Raw genomic sequence first — 5,330 nt, 5'->3', positions numbered from 1 at the left:
GGATTGAACTCAGGACCCTGTACTTGTGAGGCAGGTGGCGGTGCCACTGAGCTAAATCCCTGGCCCTGTCCTGTGTCTTTGAAAGAGAGGTCATGTGACAGATTCTGGAGGTAAGAGACCCAGCTATGTTTCTAGCTCTGTCTTGTATTGTGCGTTTGGGACAGCCACTAAACCTCCATTAGCACCAGTTTTCCCATTTGGTAAACTGAGGTAACACCAACCTCAGAGGGTCATATGAGGCTCCAGTGGGCTAGAAGCAACATGGTAGTGATGATGGTGGTTTTGGCAGTGATGGATGATCTGTCTACACGGTAGTCACACTCTGCAGAAGAATTGCAACTGGGCTTGTTGCCAAGAAGTTAAGGGCCAGCTCCAGAGTCTTAGGAATGTGACTGAATCTTTGAACACATTCCATATGGCTCACTAACATTCCTAGCAAAAGCCACTACTGAGGGAAAGGGAATGAACCCTTGCCCACTACATACACTCGTTTGCTTTCTTCAATTCGTGCAAAGGGGGTGGAGGTAACCCATCCATAAATCCTGTGTGCTCAGTAATGAAACTTGGAGAGACTCATTCTTCTCTCCTGTAAACTGTAATATCACCTGACTCAGGATCACTGGACCCTGTAGTGGACAGCAATTGCTTTGGGCTGCGCCACACCCAAATGTGTTCCACTCCCAAGCTATCCGGAAACTGCAGTCAGCGATTCTATCCTTGACTCCGTGAGTCCAGCCTTTGAGTCTGGTAGGATGGTAAACAGAAGGATGAGGACAGTCAGAGATCACTTCAGTGGCTGCAGTGGTGACCAGCAAGGAGATGTGTGACCACAGGAGGAGTCTATACTAAATAGACAGTTCCCATGGCAGGATTTTGGCTGTGCCCAGCTGCCCTTGATTCTTGCCTAGCTTGCCTATTTCTTGGTCATTTCAGTGGGCCACCCAGTGGCCTTCCAATGTATCCCCTTTCTGCTTAGCTTTCAAAGAGATGGTTTCTGGTATTTACAATGGAGAGTCCTGGCTGCTACAGAGTAAATCAGGCAAGACACATGCTCGGTGTGTAACAGCTACTCAAAAAACTAAATACACACCAGAAATTAAGCAGCTCTGTGGGAAGCCAGCCATGGCCCACTGGCTTTCTGAAAGACAACATTTGTTCCTTTTTAAGGACTGCACGTGTTAAACTTGTTTTGACCCTGCACGGGAGAAACTCGGACAGCCAAAGATCTGATGTTATCTATAGGAGTCAGGTGTTGTCATGATTATTAGTTGCAGGTGTTGTTAATTTGTTTTTCTTGAGCCTGCTTTCTCTTGCCCGTGTGAACCCTCGTTCCCGTGGAGCGGGGGTTGAGGCCCGTGTGAACCCTCGTTCCCGTGGAGCGGGGGTTGAGGCCCGTGTGAACCCTCGTTCCCGTGGAGCGGGGGTTGAGGCCCGTGTGAACCCTCGTTCCCGTGGAGCGGGGGTTGAGGCCCGTGTGAACCCTCGTTCCCGTGGAGCGGGGGTTGAGGCCCGTGTGAACCCTCGTTCCCGTGGAGCGGGGGTTGAGGCCCGTGTGAACCCTCGTTCCCGTGGAGCGGGGGTTGAGGCCCGTGTGAACCCTCGTTCCCGTGGAGCGGGTGTTGAGGTTACTATGGTGATCCTAGCCCATAATAGTTCGGCCTTTCCCTTTAAAAGGCCGGTGCTTGCCGGCAATAAACGTCGCCTTGATCAGACTCTTGTCTTGGCGTCCTTCCTTTCTCTCTGCCCCATCTCCACCCCGCTGCTCTTTCAGGTTTGAGGCACTGCGGGACAGTGCTCTGCGTCGCCGGTTCGCGACACAGCTCAGTAGTAAAATGACCTGCCTAAGGTCATAGGGCCAGACAGCAGAATAAAACTGGCCACAGACATCTTCGTGGTACACTGTATTTAGATATAACTTTATATCACATTATTGCTGAACACTGTGTGGTTGATAATTTGCTCATAAATCTCAAAACAACTCCCTGAGTCGAGACAGCTGGAATATTCTTACAGGGAGAGGGAGGCACTAGCCACTGAGTAGTGATCATCTAGAACCCAGTTTTCAGGTCTGTAGCTCAGGGCCATGCAGCTCTGGTGGTGAACTCCTACGAACTCACATGTGTACATAATGCTGCATTTCAAGATGAAACCCTGAATGCGTGATACCTGGTGCATTAGCAACATGGGGTACATTAGCAGTTGCCTGTGAGACCATCAGGGAGGGAACGCCATGTACCAGGCTTCCAGAAAAGAATGTTCTATAGCCAGTGTGGTGGACTGGGGTATAGGGGAATGGGGGGCATTGCTCAGGAGGTGGGATAGGGCTGAGAAAGGGACAGCCAGAATCCTGAACTGAGGCCCCTTCTGCTGCCTCTGCAGGGCCCACGCTAATCAAGGGAGGGTTCACTTCTTGCAGAGTTGACCAAATAGCTTAGTTGGAATTAGTGGAAGAAAATATGAAATGAATATGGATAACACAGGCAGTGAGGCCCAAAGGAGGCAGGCTGGAGAGGTGAGGAACCGATAACAAGTCTGATGGGAATTCGTCTGTGAGCCCAGGTGACTGTCAACAGGGAAGACCATGCATCCCTAGGGGCCTCAAACCATCCTGTACCTGAGACCCCACCCCACACTGGCCTCCAGCCCCGGCCTTCACACCTGGATACTATCAGGGAATGTCAGACTCTGAACTCTGCGATTATAACCAGGCAATAGAATCACGGACCTTTAGCATCACATATGTTAGCAATAAAGATATCTCAAATTTGACAATTGGAGGCCCTTGGGGAAAAATGAAGGAACTCTTTCTCTAATGTTCGCTTAATAACAATAAATCACATCTGTTGAGCATACTGCAATTTCCAAAATCCTTTCACAGCTGTACAGCTATTACAGAGGCGTGACACTTGCAGGTTAAGCAAGGTGCAGAAGACAAAATGGGTTGATCAGGATTGGAATCCAGCCTTGCAGGACAAATTCTATTTTCCACATGCCAAGAGTTTGATAACTCTTGTCTTTTACAGTTATAGCAACACTTCTGATGACCTGGGATAATGTGTCCAAATTCTGTGTTGTGTAAATTCGGCATGGTTGTATATGATTTTTCTTAATGTATTCTGGCATATTGCAATGCTCAAGAATAGCATTACCATTGTTCCATCCAGGCTGGTACATTCTGCATTGTCTGGTTTTCTCATCAAGCACTATTTCAGTTCACAAAGGGCTTAATCCATATATCCAAGAATAGATTTAAAGTAACTCATGTGAAGACTGAACTTCAAGTCACTTGTAGTTTAGTCAGAACAGGTTCTGATTTTCTTAGAATAAAGAGTGAAACTGCCAAAGAGAGGGAAGGAAGAGAAAAGGGGAACTGAGCCTGGGTGAAAGTGAGCGGTGTTGTGGTGAAGGAGGAGGGGAGTGGAGTAGAAAGAATCAGGGTTTGAGGTTCTAGCAGTTAATTGGCTGCAGCAGCACCTGGGGCAAATCTCTGACGCCTCTGGGTCTCGCTTTTTCTCATTCGAATGAGGATAACAATTTCTTTTCTGGTAAAGTGCAAGAGTTTAATCAACCCTAAAGGAATCTGCAGCCAGGCAGGTGGAGAAGGAGGAGGGGTGCGTCAGAGCAGGGAGCTGCGAGGGGCCTGCAGTCTCCATGGTAACGTGTAGCAGCCAGCAGAGAAGGCTTGGAGGATGAAGGGTTCACAGGGAAAGCTCCCTCCTCCCTCCAAGAGAATGACATTCTTGGTGATCCCGCTGTCTGCACTAGATCAGCCTGCTGTGCAGGATCGGGCAGCGATCTTGCCCAATCACAGTTTCCTATTTAACTTACAGGATTTCTCCAATGGCCTGAGCATTTCCTGAGTGCAGAAATTATGACAGATTCACTTCTTTGTTCTCAGAGGGCAAGGCCTGGCACACAAAAGATTTAAGCATATTGTAGGTTGGATGGCTGTGGTTGGGGTGGGGGTCAGAAAATGGTTAACTTGTCCAAAGCCCTGGGAGCTACAGTGACATCTTTCAAATATGAAGTCAACATTATAGGACACTTGCCCTGTCCTACTGGGTTCAAGTTCAACACTACTTCTTCCACAGAAGCTTTCTATTTCTTGTTTCCTGCTTCAAGATCTTTGAAACTCTCGTGCCTCCATACCTCACATCCTGACACTTGTCTGCCAACTCCCCCTGACTTCTCTCCAGGGGTTTCATGGGCCAAACTTACTCCTGATTCCCAGTAAGTCCTTAAGGGCAGGGCCACAGGTTCTAACCTACAAGACTGGTCTCAGTGTGGGATCCACAGTATGTCCTCTGTCAACACCGTGGGAGGGGCCCACCCACTTGGGGTGGCCTTGGTCCTATAAGGTGTGTGCCAGCTCCTCCACACACAGGTAATTTTGAGGGGTCTGTGACAGAACAAGGATGTGGCTCTTGGGCGCTGGCCTGTGGCTTGGCCTCCATGACCCATGCTCTGGCTCCTGAGATAAGTGGGCAGAGACTAGGCAGCGCAGTGACCTTCTCTTGAGAGGCCAAATCTAGGGCCTGAGTCATTTCCGTGGCCACAGGAGCCACCACTGTCCTGTAGACTTCTGAGACACCATGAATGTAAGGGACAGCTGTTCAATAGGCCCCAAAGGCAGAGATCCAGGTGACAACTGTCACATCAGTCTCACAAGAGAACAATGAGCAGTCACATAAGGTTGTGAGTTCCTTTCTGTGCTCAAAGCCCTGCCTTGTGGTGCCCTTTGCCCTGTGTGAAAGCCCAAACCTCTTACTGCAGCCAGGGACTCAAGATATGGCTCTTCTCTCCTTCTAGTTTCATCACTCACCATTACTCACCTGGCTCCAGTGTCTACCCCGACTGAATTGTTACTCAAAATTGTCACCAGATGGGGCCCAAGGAGGAGATGCAGATCTCAACTCACCTACCCTCAGAGTAGGTTCTTGACTTGTCATGGAAAAGCATTTTGGGGTGCATCGGTGAGCAGCACTCGAGAAGTGTGCACTCAGAAGGGAGTGCGGGTGCTTGAGGGGTGGTGGGGCAGATTATGCTCTGGGGCTGGGGTATGTATGTGTTTTTGAGGGTATCCTTAAGATGAATGATCTAGCATGTGTATTCCTAGTGTCGTTACTCTTCAGGGGGCTAGGTTTGCACCTTGCCTTTGAAGTTTAAAAATACAGTAGTGCCCAGTTAATATGCTATTTCCTTGAGGGTGAAAGTAGTGGGATTTGTAAATGTATAGCAGCAAAAGAAAAGCATGGGCCCAATTTACAGGAGACACAGGCCTAGTTTATAGGCTTGCTGTATCTTTTTATCATTGTTTGTTTTGGAGTGGG

This window comes from Fukomys damarensis, unplaced genomic scaffold (assembly GCF_012274545.1).
Source record: "Fukomys damarensis isolate Sample0158 unplaced genomic scaffold, DMR_v1.0_HiC HiC_scaffold_23, whole genome shotgun sequence".
Taxonomy (NCBI): Eukaryota; Metazoa; Chordata; class Mammalia; order Rodentia; family Bathyergidae; genus Fukomys; species Fukomys damarensis.
This window is presented reverse-complemented; position numbering follows the sequence as displayed.